Below are 17,613 nucleotides of genomic sequence, written 5' to 3'. Positions count from 1 at the left end.
CATTTTGCTGAGGACAGCTTCCTCAATCTCAAACAGTTTAATGCCGGATTCGCACAAAGATTATTCTTGAAAGATGGAGCAGTTCCCTCTTTGTCTGGAGAAGGCGTTGTTTATGGACCACAACCGGTAAGTGTATTTTATTATTTAAGTTGGTGCATTTAACAGTTTCTGTAACTTATTACACTAAGGGCAAGGCTGTTAGGTTTGTTAACTAGATGTTAGGGCTGTGCAAATAATTGAATGCAATTTTCATGCGCATATCGTCAGTAAAAATGCTCCTGTGATTATAAGTACATCTCCAGCACGTGCGTTCAGATCAGGATTGCCAGGTTTTCAAAACAAATCCTGCCCACTTGCTTCTCAAAACTAGTCCAATCGCTTTTCCAGGAGGTCAGCCTGCGCTCAGCTGCTGTCGAATCACAACACAGGAACCGCTGGCCCAATCAGAACTCGTTACGTATTTCTGAAGGAGGGACTTCATAGAACAAGGAAGTCTTCAGCCCGTTTTTATGACAGTGAAAACAGCGGTAGAAAGATAAGTGATTTGTGTAAAAAATTCTGTGTTTTTACATGCGAAACATGAACACGTGTTATATTGCACACTGTAAACACAATCAAAGCTTCAAAAAAAAAAAAAAACATGAAAAACTGGACCTTTAAGATCCTGATTCTTAGGCATTTCCTAGGAAAAACATTTTGGAAAATGTAATGAAACGTCTCTTATGAATGTTCAAGGTTAGGTTTGATTATCCAGATTTTAAGGCAATCTATTTGCAATTTGCATAAATTGGCATTTATACTTTAAAGAAAATTTTATGCAGCAAACTATTTTGAAGCAGAGATGATGTTCACTGACTGGTACACACAAAGGCATGTCAAGCCGCAGTTAAGGCTTGTCGTGACCTATGAAAATAAATTGGGGGTTGGAAAAGGACATATTACCAAAATGTAAAAACCCCTTTCAGTTTTTAATTTTAATAATATTTATCTCTAGAAGTATCCATATATGACGGACCTCAAGCAGCTGTTAGTACTCAAACAACGAGATGTACTTGAAAGTACTTGTAATCTCAAAGTCAACTATACCACAAGACAAGACTGTTGTCTAGCAGGAAAAGGTCACCCATGTGAACGCTCGTCAGCCGCTATGCTAATATTGTGCCAAATGTTTTGAGGTCTTACCCAACAAGAACTTCATAAAGGTCAGGCCGCATCTAGACATCCTCAGCATTTCGTCGTCTTAACCAAATGCCAGCAAAACACATTTCTGATTATAACATGAGATTATGACAACATCAAAACATGCAAATAAAAAAAGGGTAGAAGAAACTCACATTACTTTTAGATTGTGTAGGACATCTTGTAATCTAGGCGAATGTCAGGATATATGTGTGGAAAAAGTCACTCACTTTCCTGGCAAATGTTCAAGGTTTTTAGCACTTACAGTACATCAGCATATGCACACAAAGTAGCACACTTGAGTGAAGAGGAGCAGAAGAAGTCATGAAGTGCTTTTGTTCTCTATACTGCTGAAAATGGTAATGAATTCAACCCTCTGTCTGTCTGCCTTGTACTGCAATCCTCAAGTCTGAACCGTAAATCTGTCTGAAGAATATGCTGCTGACCTTCGAAAGAACTTGAAAAAATCAGGAAACTATGGAAAGTTGAAGTGGACAGTTTTCATGTATCATAAGAGTCTCTCAGTTAGTATATATACTTGATTATGGAGGAAGGTGTGTAATAATTCAGGGTACATCCTTTTTATTTTTATCTCATTGTAAAATAATGTAGCTACTGATTCACTTCAGGAGACAAGCAATAATTTATTTTTTGGCAGAATGCAATGTTGATGTGATTTATTATTTATTTCGGTAGTTATTTAGTTGTTGCAGATGCATAATAACTTCTCCTATTCTAGTTTAATCTAGAGACCACCATACAAGTAACCCACTAAAATGTATCTTTATTTGTGCATCTGAATCACCCAAACTAAAGCCAATTATTTGCCAATCAATTTATTCCTGTGATGGAAAAAGTTGAATTTTCAGCATCATTACTCCAGTCTTCCATGTCACGTTGTAATACAATGATTTAATGCATGAGTAACATGCATTTGGTGTAATTTAGATACATTTAATGCCATAAATAAATAAAACAAACAACAAAAATTTGTCCTTTTTTATCAGGACAGAACGTTTTTCAAAGTTTTTCATTGTAGTTATCAAGAAAAGTAAATGTTTTTTAATCATCCATCTAAAAAATATATATATTTTTTTTACGAATTTTAGTTTCATAACTCCAATTAGGTTTTATAACTAATTATTAATCATGCATGCAGCACACAATGTCTCAAATGTTGAAAATGGTGTCCTAATAATAAAAGTGTGCATACAGTGGAACACCTTTTTGCAAACTGTTTTTCACAGAAGAGAACAAAATCCAGATTTTTGAAGTAAATAATACATTTCAAGGCCATTAGAAAGACTTATCAGCTTGGCAGTGTGCTAGCTGTCCTCCCTGTTTATGAGCAGAGAGAGCACTTAGTGACTGTGCCACTTTGAAACCTTTTCAGTATCCCTTCTGGCCTGGTTGTCCTTCATTACTCTCAGAAAGACACTCAAACCGACAGACATCAGGAAAGATAAGTATGCACGCAAATGCACACATTTATTTTTTTCTGTTCTTATTAGTAATGATCTCTGTTCCCCTTCTTTGTAATTTATTGACTGTTCCAAGCACACACACACACACCCTTTTCTTTACTCTCCATCTTTAAGTGTTTCTTTCCTTTTTTTTATTTTTGCACTTGGTTTTATGTGTGCAAGGTTGTGAAGTAAGAATTTTGGCAACTTAGTCCATAAAGCCCTAATTTCACACTCTTACACTTTTCCCCCATCATGCCTTTTTGTGTGAGCGAACAGCTCTAATGAGGAAGGTACCATGCTAAGTGCACATTCACTGAACCATTCATGACCTACTGTGCGTCCAGCACCAGCTGCACATAAATTCTGGCAGGACACCTACACCTGCTGGGTCTTACACAACATTTCCAGAGGGCAGAGCTGGATACTGCAATTGGAATTCTAAAGGCTGTTAATGTACATCTGTGTCCATATTGCTGCTCTTGAATTTCAATCAAACAATGCAGTAGGACAACAGAACCCTTCAAATATAAGAGTTCTAAAAGTCTGAAAGGTTGCAAATAAGAAAAGATCATGAAAACTCCTTGCAAAGAAAAATGGACCATTGACAGTTGAAAGGTTTTGGCTATTTTCTTAAGTTCCTAAGGCTGAAGTGTATAATTTCTGTGCCAGTAGTCACCAAACAGTATTTATTTGCTTGTTTATTTTAGCACTGTCAAATGATTAATCGCTATTAATTGCATTCAAAATAAAGGTTTTTCTTCACATAATACATGTGTATTGTGTACATTTGTTATGTGTATATAAATGTACATACAGTAAATATTTTGAAAATATTTACGTGTATTTACACACACACACACACACACACACATATATATATATATATATATATATATATATATATATATATATATATATATATATATATATATACACAGTATACTCCATATTTTATATAAATATATTGATCATATAAAAATAACATATTTTCTTACACACTCATTTAAAAGCACTTTTATTTATTTATTTATTTCATTCATTAAAATTTTATTCAAATGATGATGATAATAATAATAATAATAATGTTCTTTTATAATTTGAACAATGCCTGTTCATTCTTTGTATCTTTACTTCAGCAATAAAATATGGAATACATTTAAAATGTAAAAAGCAGTAGCTGAAAGCTTAATGAAATCAATAACATCATGCACAAATGTGAAAACTGGTAATTGTGAAAGACAGGAATCTGTGATAAGTATAAACACCTATACAAATGCAAAGACAAGTAATGAGAAAACAGTAATTAAAGGCTTAAATAGAAGCCCAGTTTGGTCTGACCAGATGTTTCTCTGCTGGATGTAAGAATTAAGTGCTCAGATTCATTTTAGAGGACACAAATCCAATCAGAACTATTACCTAATCAAACAGAGACAAATACGTCCCATTACCCATTATATTTGGTCGTCTTAGAACAGCACACAAACAGCTAAGACAAATTGTTTAGACGTGAGCAACATCAGCAAGGAAAAAACTTGCCTCTGGAAATGACAGTTTTCACATCAGAGTAGTTTAATCGCTGAAAGGGTTTTATCCTGCCACACGTTGTATCATTACACAGGGTCTCGTCTGTCCCTACTTCACTTGTATTGACACTGTAATGTGGATCTTATCTGCAGTAATGGGATTCACAGACAGATACACATATGAGAACTAGTCTGCAATTAACATCTGACCTCAATCAGCTCTTATAGTTCTGAAAGCTGATCTGCAGCTATATGCAACAGCAACAGAAGCAGCTCAATGACCATCTTAAACAAAAGCCGAATCCCATTACTAGAGATTCAGTGTTCCAAAGGGGACAATCCCTTCTCCTATTGACCTGCAAAGGCCAGAATTGGAACCTATGTGGTATAAAATTGAATACATCCCATATACATCAATTGAATTGTAATGCATTTTCCTCTATATGCCGCAAATAAAACATCCCTGCCGTCTCTAGCCCCACAATCAGAGGGGTGTTTGTCAAGCAAGTGCTGTGGGAGAGGCAGCCAATCATAGAAGGCCTCCAAGTAGAAGCATAGGTTATCCGCAAGACATCTCTGCAGTGTGAATTGATTTAAGGGTAGACTGGAGGTTAATTAAAAAGGCGAGACAAGGGCAGAGAGAGGAGAGAGGAAGGAAGATGTCTGTGTGTGTATTTGTGTGACTGACATTATGCTGGCAGGACTATCAGGCCGGTTGGCAGCGAGCAGTGAACACAAAGCCCAACAAAATATTTGCCATTGCATATCATTTTTTTGAGATGCGCCTGTATATATATATATATATATATATATATATATATATATATATAACTTATCTGTCCATAAAGCCTATAATTAAGTTATTCATATTAAGTCATGGTCATTTTGTAGCCATTTTTTTAACCCAAGCAAAGACTCTGCCGTTCTGGAAAATGGTGGTGCTAGAGACTAAATGGTTCTTGATGGTTTTACACCAAATTCTTCAGTTTAATTTTTAATACTTTTGAAGTGTCTTTTCCTCTCCACCTGTATTTTTTTCTGACCTCGCTGACCCAATGGGCATTTTGCTGTCCAATGGCCATCTCTTTACTTTGCAATTTCTTAGTTAAACCTCTTTTTTGCCTAATTTTATCATTAAAAGAAAACAAGCCAAATAATTATGCACACCTGATTATAAGGAGTTTTTCACTTCCAGCCTTGTGGACAATTATATATCACTTATAAATAATTAAATGAAAAATCAATAGTAGCTATAAAGATTGAGGTGGTTTGGAATTGGTAAAATTTGATTGGAATAAATGTCATCAGAATATCAATGTGCCTAATAATCATGCATGCGGTATATACATATCCACAAAAATATATGCAATGTGCATATAGAAATCTGCATCTCAGGTCCCTAAAAAGTAATATGGAGTCTTTTTTTTGTCTTCTTTACATAATGTGTCTTTTTATTTCTTATATCAAAACATACATTAGCTTAATCCATATCAAATGGACAGGGATCTCAAAATGTGAGGAAAGTCAGCATGAAAGGTTTCTAAGTGCCAAAAGCCAAACAAAATAATATTAGACACAGTCAAATTTCCCTAATACCCAAAGCGTTTTGTTCGATGACTTAAGACGGGCCTAAATCATTAGCATGTATTATTTCCTGCTGTTATAATGAGTTTGAACAAATGAACTGAAAATGTTTTAATCATAATGTATTCTTGCTCAAATGTGGGGTTTTTTAAACACTTTGTGTCACCATCATTTTAAGAAACCCAGTAGCCTACATATTGTTCAGTCCTGCTTAATGATATAGGGCCAAGTACACAAGATGCATTTTATCTTGGATTGAATGGCCATCTGCCATCTGGCCTTGCGCAGAGGGTTGTAACAGTTCAGATCATGTCCTGTGCGCAGGCATTGATTTCAGCTGATGGGATCAATTGTATGAAGCCACTGCCACTTTGTCTTCATTGCAGGAGACTCAGAGGGACAGCTGTGTTTGTGAGTTATTCTACACTAGCAGCTGACATTGCCTTTGCCTGCATGTAGTCAAGCTGAATGTCAACATCTGAATGCGCGACATCTTGCGGTTATTGACTCGGGTATCCTGAGCACACCGGAGCATAACCTCAGATTTCGATACTTATTACCTGTCAGCCAGCGGCTGCTTTCTTTTTCTATGCTTGATTTCATTTGATTCGGCCCCTGCGGTCAGCTACTCCTGTATCTATTTGTCTTTGTTTTCTGCTGCCAGAGAACCCTCTGCAGGGTCACTGAGTTTGTAAGCTATCTTAAAGCTGAGAGTCTTAAACACTACTGCTGAACACTGAGAGCTTTGGAGCCAAAGTACTGCAATTAAAGTCCAAATGTGCTGCTAAGAGTGCATTTTTTATATAATTAAGGATTTCAAATAAATATTATACTGATGCCATTTACTAAAAAAGGTAGTTAATGTTATAATGATATAATGAATCTGACTGGGATTAATTTTTAGCGAATGAAGCACATTGGTTAAAAGTTTGGGGTGTTGAAATTTTAATTCAGTAAGGGTGCATTAAATTGAATAAAGGTGACAGTAAACAAATTGGTTGTTACAAAAAAAGTTTATATTTCAAATAATTGCTGTTCTTTTTAAGAATCGACAGAAATATTAATAACTGCTTGAGCACCAAATCAGTATATCAGAATGATTTCTGAAGCATCATGTGACACTGAAGACTCAAGTAATAAATTAAAATGTATTGCAAGAATATATTCAATTTCAAACATTTTCAAATAGAACAAATGTTATAAGTAAGGAACGTACATATATGATATATATGAGAACATATAGAATATATATTCTCAACAATCTCAAACGTTTGAGCAGAAGTGATTAGGAATAAGCTTTAAATTGCTCTACCAGGGCAAAACATAATTAAAAAAGAATGTTAACAAATTACTTCAATAAGTTTTTCTTTTAACTCTTCCTGAGGGTAGCACTTTTTCGAGGCCAGCGCATCCATGCATTTCAGACATTATACATGCACTGCCAGGGGATTGTTTATTAAATGCCATTTTGCTTTATTTTTATTTTAAATAATTCATGTAGCAAGCGAGGTTAAGCCAGGCTAGTTCTAGCCACCGATGAAAACACGACACAGCACAAGCCTCCGACCCTGGTGATGTCAAAAGCATCAAAGCATGTCAAAAAGTATTTATTTCTTTGTGGCCAAGATGATTTTGTAGCCAAGCGTCTTGCTTTGATGCCACTCGACAGACACAAGGTGGGCGCTGGAAAGATTTTCTGCCCTGCCGATTTCCACATCGCATTTCCTGTAACCCATGCTGCCGACCCTGTCTCTGTCAATCTTGCCAGCGGTGGAGCGCTGGCATGTTTCTTCCCGCTGCGCTTGATCATGATGGCAGACCGCTTATGCAACCCATGATGCACGGCCGCGCTGCTGCTGTTGCTGTCAGCCAGGAAATCAATTTGCCTGGTGTTTCAGCAAACTACCCCATCACCTCTGCGCCAATGCCTTTCTTTTGTGTTCATTTCACATATCTCTTTTTTTGATCCGTTAGCTTAGATGCCTCTCTCATTCCCTCTTCTGAGAGAAATTCTCAAATTATGCTTTAGTTCCAGACTGGTTTCTAAAGATTGTTGTGTAGGTGTATCTGATTTGCTAAACCCAGACATTTTGATTCTTTCACACATATTTTGTGAGAAAGAGTCGCCGCAGGCATTAAAGTGTCACCGATCGATCTGGGTGGTTCCTGCAGGGCAATGGCATAGATTTGGCCACCTGTTTCCCGTCCGACTCTGAAGCAGGTGAGAGACACATGCAGCAGGTGAACAAGAGCATTGCCAGGACAGACATGCAAAAAGAAATCCTCCTTTGAATTTAGGAACCGTGTTCGTGACATTTATTTGACCCCAGGCAGAGTATTACTGGCCGTGGTGACCTTTCCTTTTTGGTCTGAAGGATAAGATTTTCATCTTTCATTATGTGACAGCTCTCTGGTGAGATGTAGACATCTTTTGTCACAAAAGGAACATGCAGGACCTGCCCTTTAAATGTACTCTATATTTGCATAGGACTCATATCTTGCTAAGCTCCTTGGATAATCAGTCCATTTTTATTTCAAAAGTTCTAAAAAATATAATAATTTTGACTAAAATGTAAAAAAATGATGTATGTTCACATGAGATAAAATCTTGAGTTATCAGTGCTCTAGAAGAAACTTCAGTTTCATTCACTTGCCTCATCTGTTGGCCACCCTTTTGAGATCACATGACCTGTTGAATACTAAAACAAACATACAACATTTTTTATTGCACCTTTGAATAATACAAAATGTTCCTGAATTATCACCTCATACACTGAAATAAGTTAAATATAAATATTTTTTAGAAAAATGTCAAAACTAAACAAAAAGACAAAAGCATACCATTTAAAAAACTAAAATCAAAATTAAAATGTAACCCAAAAAAAAAAAAAGCAAAAAGTAAAAGTTAATTCAAACATTAACAAAATAAGCGAGGAATTAAATTACTGAATTCAAATGAGTTTAATCTAAAATTATTACCAAAACAAAAGTATAAATCTAAACAGACATTAAAAAGTGCAAAGGCACATAAAAAAAGGAATTCAAAACATTAAAACAATAATTAAAGAGTAACCGATGAAGGGCCATTGAATTGATACCCTAAAAGCTAATGCATTATTTTTCAACAAACCTGGAGCTACTTCTCAGCTGTGAGTTCACTGAAAAATAACTGCACACCTTGTAATGTTCATCAACCAATTAAAATCAAGAATTCAACAGGTATAATATATAACAAGACAAAAATTATTTAGATCAAATCATCATAAAAATGAATTTAGTCATCATACTTAATGAGTTACAATTCTTCCTGTGAATTTTTCTGCTGCTGTCCTTCTCCTCCCAATCAGGTCTGAGCGAGTCAGCTGGGGTGGAGACCTTTTACAGATCATGTAAAACATGCTTCATATGCATGCAATGCACAGATGAACTGCACACATCATCCGGTGTGCCAGCACCATTCACAGTCCTGTTCTATTATTCATGTCCGTGTTCCAGAATATTCGGTGCTCGAGGGAAGAAATCAATTAACGTTTAGGGCAATAGGAGAGACATTGCCCAGCTTGAGAAATGGAAATGATTCCAAAGGTTTGATGGGTGAAACCCCCTGGCACAGTCACAGTTATGCTTTTTCATGTTTGCTTGTGTTTGCCATTCATCTGTGTGACAAAAACAAAAATGAGTTTCACAAATCATGTCTGTCTCTAATTTGTATAATTGCTTTACCTGTGCTTGCAACACATAATTAAAAAAAAATCTTTTGGTTTTGATGTTAATGTGCAATATGTTTTCTTGCATGAACAGAAGATTCATGCATATTTTTTCTGCACTAGACATAAGGCAGCTTGTGAAGTAAATACCTTGCAGTTCAAAAAAGCCTTGAAAAGAGGCAATTTTCTGCTTGGCTGTAATGAATAACATCTGGCTATGGGTCACCGCCACTGTTTTGAATATTAGAGGGTAGCCAAAAGCCAGGACAAAGACTGCTCATGCAGGTTGTTGATGCATGCAAAACAGGTTTGATTCAATTATGTGAGGAACTCAGGAGGAGGCTGACAGATGGAAAGAAAGACTCTACTACACTTGGCATGCTAACAAATAAAGAAAATAATATACAACCAAGCCAACACAAGCCAAATGAAAAGAGCTCATTGCACACACGCACACAAGAAAACGTTTTTGGTTAATGGAGTACAGTGTGATTATTCCTTTGAATAAAAGTTTGGGTAACACTGTTCTATTGTTTTACATCTTTACAACAAAACAAATTATTTTGCCTCAAAGTGATACTTTATTTAAACAAATGCCACACTTTTATGTTCAGTTATCCAATACTATGGCATTCATACATTTTAAAGTATTGTTTAAGTGGCTTAGAAAATGGAGCATTCTCTGAACTGCGTGTAAAATCTTCACTTTGGAAGCATCATTACTGCATTTCCATATTTTTAACAAAAAGTGGAACTTTTAAACAACAAATGGCTGAGAATCTCTGTAGCTGCTATCCAGCTAGTGCCACACAGGTTTAGGTTTTCTCTTTCTGGGCTCAAGTGTGTGCTCAGCAGCTCTTGACATTATGTCGGCTTTGAGAGGGTAATTTCACACTGTGGATAAATCAGATAACTTTCTGGCACTGCTAAAATAAAAGATTTGACACACCGAATAGAGGTATATGAGCAAGAACACGAGAGAGCTTCCTCTCAATTTATTTTTAGCTCCATTTCCCATCCTCATAATCTTTTACACTTCAGCCATGGAGAGGGTTTCTCTTGACCACAATGTTACAATGTGATTAACGGAAGGGTCTTAACATTACTAGTGGCACACTGACATAATTAATAAGAATTGCTGCTGATATCCCATTATGGCATAGCATATGATGCTGTATGTAATTTCAGAAAAATCCTGGACCTTATCATTCAAACCTACTCCTACTTCTGAATTATATGCAACAATTTACAAACATTTATGAATACATACATATATATATATATACATACATACATACATATATATATATATATATATATATATATATATATATATATATATATATATATACACATAAAAGCTGTCCTTGATTTATAAATAGTTTGCTTTCAATTTTCCTTAATCCCTCCCTGTCTAGTTTATACTAATCTGAATGATGTCTAAAACTTTGTATTATGAGCACTGTGTTTATTTGCCTTTTTATGAAGAATCACTTGTTGTATTAATCAATTTTAAGCCGCTTTGGATAACAGCATTTGTTAAATAAATAAATAAATGTAATCACAGAAATCATTTCTGACTTCCAGCCCCTCATAAAAGATGGGCACTGGTAAAACCTCTATTAGAATCTAATGAAAAAATGCAATTTACTATAGTTTTTTTTTTCTTTTAGCAGACTGCATGGCTGATTGTGAATTGCCATCATCATTTGAGAAAAATGCTTTTTGGGCATCAGGTCATGCTAAGCAAAACTTTGGCCTTCCCTAAAGAAAGTCTATTAGCTGTTAAGCACTTAAATGTACTAAAGTTATGGCAGATATCTGAAAAATAAGGCTATTCATCATCATGTGCTGAGTATACTGAGTATAATCTCTTTTAAAATGGGATGTTGTGTCAAACAAGGCTCGTGAATTTTTAATATTGATGTATCCTTTGCATTGCACAAATGTTTCTTTTTAATGGCAAAGGTTTCTTTAATTAAAGTGTTTTCCACAAAAAGAAAAATGGCTCTTTTAAGAACTGTTCACTCAACAGGTTCTTTAGGGAACCAAAAAATGCCATTCTATGAAACCCCCTTTTATTGAGCACATAATACAAATATTCACATATTAAAGCTGTGAAACCAGGTCAGCTCTCATAAACACAGGCATATTATAATGCATATAACAGTTCTCTGACTCACAATCTTTGCCATTTCCAGCATGTTCCATGACCCAAATATGATAACCGCTTTATTTGTTGGAGAAATTCATAAACAATGCAGCCTTGGAGGGGATGAGACAAGAGCTCATGAAATTCAAACTACATCACCATAATGATTCACAGAGCTGATCCAAAGCTCAGAAAACCATGACTGACACTTCAAAAAAACATCAGAGGACTATGAAAGAACAAAATCAATCAGTGTAGTTTACAAAAACAAAAACATTTTTTAAATACTTTGAGTAATTAATTTGTCTGTTAACAAGATTTGTTGTGGGTTTTAACATGTTATGCTGAGAGTCAAGCTCTTGAGTATCCTCTAATCCACTAAAGGGTCCAATTAAACCAGTGAGACTCTCACTGTCACTAGAGGAAAGAGAGCAAACACACAATGCTAAACTCTTATTTGGAGCAGCTATCAGGAGCCATTACTGATGTCATGCTGGCTGCCTTTTTCAAGTCCGCAGTGCTCAGTCGACACACACTTTTGCTTTTGCTCAGAATGCTCTCCTAAACGCAGAACCTCCCCCATGCCGGAGGTGAAGTTAGGACTCCCACCGTATCAGGTTCCAATCAGTTCTCACAGCAGGCCTCTTTTCACCAGCTCCAATTCATATTGCTTTCATGCAGAGATGCTGCACTGAATGCTTTTAACTTTTATAAGAGGCAGTAATATCTCACCTGTGCATATCATGATCTATCTCTTAAGGTACCATGTTTTATATCGATTTTCACTTAATTGGAGTTTTAACATCTTATCTCTGTTTTTTTTTTACTAGAAACCACTTAGATTACACAGCATTGATTTTTTTAAGCTTATAATGTTGCCCACTTCGATTGAAGAGCTCCATGAAGGAAATGCTAGAAACGAGGCTTCAATAAACAGTTTGCCACATGAGGAACAAAAGGAACATGAATGGAAATGCAAGAAGTTGCGACTTTCATTTGTGTACCAAACATTTACAGTATAGCGAAAATACATTTTACCAGCAGAAGATCAAAACATGACTTCAGAGGTCACACAAGCTTCTCAAGTAATTTTGCAAGAGTATTACAGTTTGCTTGCAATAGTAAGACAACGCAAATAAATGCTATAAACAAGACCAGCTGCAATTTAGTATGCAAATATTACAGTTATTGGTTAGATACTGGATACTAATTCAATTTCATTATGATTATTAAACATCAGAATTATTATTAAACATCAGTATACATGGGTTCTGGTTTTCCTTGCTGTAGTAGATACACATTATCACCTTATGTGTTCATTGAGAATGTTATGTTCCTTGCGCATGTTCAAGGTCTCTTTCCTTCAGTTTGTGCTGTTTCCGAATGAACAAGCTGTTTCTATCAGTGTTCTCATGCTCTGTGTTCACAATACCAGCAGCGAGGAGAAGCGCAGAGTGAGAGCGTCCTGTCCCAGACATTTTCTGACTGACATTGTCTGTAAATTAAAAGCCTGGTCCATTTATCTCCTGTCAGCAGCAACCTTCAGATCTGACTGGACGTGAGTTTAGAGAAAGTGTGACAGCTGAACGCTGTGGGATAAATATCAGATCCAAATTTTATTTCTTTTTACATTCTATCTCAGCAAGGGATAAGAACTTGAGAACTAGCTGAGCTATTGGTTCAATCTGCAATGTACCTATAATTTTTTTGTATTGATTTTGTGCTGTTGTGCCGCTCAGTCTGACTTGGCAGTGATGTTGTTTTGGTGACCTCCTGCCATCCAGATACAGACATCCTTCCAGCCATCGATCACCACAACAGCTTATATGACATTTGTACTGTGAACTACAAGATATAATGTCACGTTTAATGTGCACTCCCAAAACTACCTAGATATGACATTCTTTAAGATTGTTATTCTTATTATTTTCAATAGATTATCTACAAAAAGGCAAGTATGAAACATATGTGCATTTAAATGCAAGCGGCTATGCTAATTCCCCACTCTTTATCTGCTTCTGTTTGTCTCAGTGTCTCAGTATGAACAAGTGTCTAGATAAACCGGAGCGAGCAAACAGATAAAGCTAAACAGGAGACCACAAAAGTCCACACCAAGATAACAGGCTCTGCACACCTTTGGTTTCCAAACTATTCAAAAGTGTCTCACTGTCAGGTGTGACATGCCAGCTAGAAGGAAAAGGTCTGATAACATCGACAGCAGACCCAAAAGGGCAGCAAGCACATAAAGGGCTGTGGTGGAACATGTACAGCTGCTGCCAGGTTATTCTGGTCACAGATCACCCACAGAGAAGCAGCGCAATACATTACATGCATAAAAAGAGAAAGGCTCCAGTCTAACGACAAGCGCACACTGAATGCTGAATGATTTTAATGATTTTGCACAGGCTTTTAAAAAACACATTATGGCTTCAGAATCCATGAAAATTTAATAAAATTACATTTTCTTGGTTGACAATCAGGTGAAACAGAATTCAAATAGAACACATGGATACTGTGAATATTTCTAAATTACAAATTAATTGCAAATTATAAAATGCATACATGGCTGGCTTTGATTGGTCAATATGGTGTTCTAAATGTCCTAAAATCCATGATATGACATAAACATCTGTGAAAAGAATCTGTATTTGCTGTATAGTAATGTCACAACCCATTGGACATAGTTGTGTTTTCATTCCCTATGTGCTCTGTGACCTAGTTTGTCGTCTGTGTTTGATTGTGTCATTTTCAGGTGTGAGTTGTTAATTATCTTCATTAGCTTCTGTACTTATAGTCCAGTCTGTTCCATTAGTCTTTGTCCAGTATTGAATGTAGATGCTGCAGATGTAGATGCCATCTTTGTTTAACTATTTGCCTAGGTTTGCCCAGTTTGGTTACTGACATGTTCTAATAGATTATTAAAATGACTACTTGTTGAACCCACTGTTTCATCTGTCCAGAATATGAGGAAGATGGACCACAGATGACTGGACTCTATACATTTCTTAAGCCTGTGTGGAAAGCAGCATCAGTGTTTTCAAGTAGGATGCACAGCAGAACAATGAGATCAAAACATCCCTAATCCTGATCATCTGTTATCCGCTGTTCATTCACAGGACATCTTCCCCGTAGCTATCATTCACTCCTGTCCTGTGATCTTATATAAGGTGCTCTTACATAATCCAGTGTGCCTGATTACATAAGGTGTAGAGATAACTTTTAAACAGTCTCAGAACCACCATAAATAACACGCACCTCTCTGTCACAGACCTGCTCTCAAAAGCCTCTATTGAAGCAAAGCTATTTGGACTCTCTTAGTGGATCTGGTGGTGGGTTGGTATCAGTGGAAAATGAATGAAAATATTTTCACCCTATAAACTGGCGCTGAGTGAAGGTTTTAAGAGGCATGGATTTGCTAGTCACGACTTGCACTGTAAAAGCATTACAATTCTCTGTTATACAGCCACGCTTGACCAAATGTCTCAATGTTTCAGATGAATGCTTCTGTCAGATATCGTTTTCACAGAATATAAAAAATAAATAAATAAAAAATCCTTGAAAGAGCACTTTGCCGTATACTCAAGACTTAAAAATGTATTGATGTCATTGCTTTATATAATACAATCAAACCAAGTGCCATTTCTTCTAAAGAAAATCAACACAAGCAAACATTTAAAGCAAATAAAATGTTTCAGCTGCTAAATCGATAGACCTGTAGCACAAAATATAGACAAAAAGTATTTGGACATTTTCTTGTTGTCAAATGAGAGAGAGGAATAGTTCATGTGATAAACTACACCAGCGTGAAATTTTTAACCATTTTTATGAACCGCAGGTTTTGTCATTAAGCCAGTAGGTGGCTGTCTGTAAGGGTGAATCATTCATTCAACAGATTCATTCAAAAAGCTGATTCATGAATGAATGAATCAAGTGATCTTTTCATTGAATCATTCAGTCAAACAATCCGTTCAAAAGCGCTGATGCATTCAGTGCTGCTAGCAGACAAAACTGTTACTTTTGTCGTCAGTTTGTTTTCAACTATTTGCGTGGTGAGTCAAAAACCAAAACATCAACTGTCAATTATACTATTAAGTTCTTGTTTATGGAACTGTTCAAAGTAACATCACCCTCGCAAGCACGCTGTTTTCCTTATATTGGTTTTGTAAGGCATATTATTCAGTAAGCAACTGACCCACAATGTAAAAAAAAAAAAAAAAAAAAAAAAAAAAAATTATGCTGATAATATAATACAAAATCTACAAAGACATGCTGCCACTTATAGGGACCAGGATCACTCTACAATCAGGAAGAATCATTACTCTTGATTACCTTTCTTAAAAATCAGATGCTGAGAGGATAATAACTACACGGCAACTTTGGAGACTATCCATCCATCCATCCATCCACCCATCCACCCATCCATCAGATAGATAGATAGATAGATAGATAGATAGATAGATAGATAGATAGATAGATAGTATATACATACTGTACATGTAAGATCAGTAAGATTTTTTATGTTTTTTAAGAAGTCTCTTCTGCACATCATGACTGCATTTATTTGATAAAAAAGTGTAGTATTCTTGTGAAATACTATAACGTTTAAAAAAATTTTAATATACTTTAAAATGTAATTTATTGTTTTATTTTGAATAAACTCTGTTCTTTAAAATTTGTATTTATTAAGGAAAAATCACAGGTTCAAAAAAATAGTCTAAAGACTAATAAATTATATGTTGATTATTTACATATAGAGAACAATTATTCTATATTGTCATTTATATTTTACAACATTACTGTATTTACTGCATTTTTGAGCATAAGAGACTAATTTAAAAATCTTCTGGTGTAAATATACAATATAAGAAAGCTCTGATTTATTATTCGTATTATTGTTTCCACGGAGTCATCTGAGGACACTACAGAGAATTATGTGAGAATGCAGATAAACAATCACTTTTACAAGCTGTTTCTTCAGCATAATAAATATGGCAATGTTTGCCTCCAAGTCAAAGATATGAAGCTGTGAGGATGAGGGTTTAAATTCTCACTGACTGAGGAGAATGAGCGGGTCACTGGAAAGTTACTGCTCACAGACATCTTTTTTTCCATCGTGTTGCCTTTAAGCTTCAAGCTAAGCTACTCCATGGAGGTCTCAACCTGCAACCTGCCGGCCACATTTACAGCTGTTTTAAAACACCAAATTGCCAGTTTCCCGCAAATTTCCCAGTTTCCTCTGTAAATATTTCCATTAACCGATCAGAAGCAGTGCAGAGCGACTGTCACTAGTTTAATGTGGTGTGTAACAGGGTTTGAACACATCCATTATGTACACGTGCAGCTGGAGTGCTCATGCTGAGACACTCCCGAGATCGTCTCTGCCCACCGCTTTGTTCAAAAAGCCGATGGGCGAGAATAGCGGTGGACGCTCTGTCTAATTGGAGTTTAATTATAGCCCATCTAGGTGTTAGGGGAGACCTTCACTGGCAGTCCCCAACCAGTATTGACTGGCGACGGGGTTGCCTTGGCAACGGGGCAATCAAAGAGCAAGGCTGATGAATGGTGAACGTCTGTTTGAGAGTAAAGCTGTGGTCCAGAGCATTCTTGCATGGGGATATTCACACACATGCACACATTACACCCTTGGGAGATTTGTGAGAGGATTTCATACTGATTAACACTATATGATTTCCTTTACGGTCAGTGCATGAAATTAATGATAGGGATATCTTCAGATTTGTGTATTGACATACCAAAACACACTATTAACAGACCTTATGCTTAATAATCATTGTAACACCGCTGTAACAGATCTGTTTGTATGCACAAATCTCCGTTGGTGCTGAAAGAGATGTTGTCAACATAATTACAATAAAAAAGCATCGTATTGTCATTATAATCACAGATTGTTAGAACAATCTAGCTATACATGGTCAAATATCAGCTAGTAAACAACCAAACATGATTGTAACAGCCTGGACATTTTTCAATTTGCTCTGTTT

This window comes from Carassius auratus, unplaced genomic scaffold, assembly GCF_003368295.1.
Source record: "Carassius auratus strain Wakin unplaced genomic scaffold, ASM336829v1 scaf_tig00000492, whole genome shotgun sequence".
NCBI lineage: Eukaryota > Metazoa > Chordata > Actinopteri > Cypriniformes > Cyprinidae > Carassius > Carassius auratus.
The sequence above is the reverse complement of the archived record's forward strand: the minus strand, read 5'-3'. Positions refer to the sequence as shown.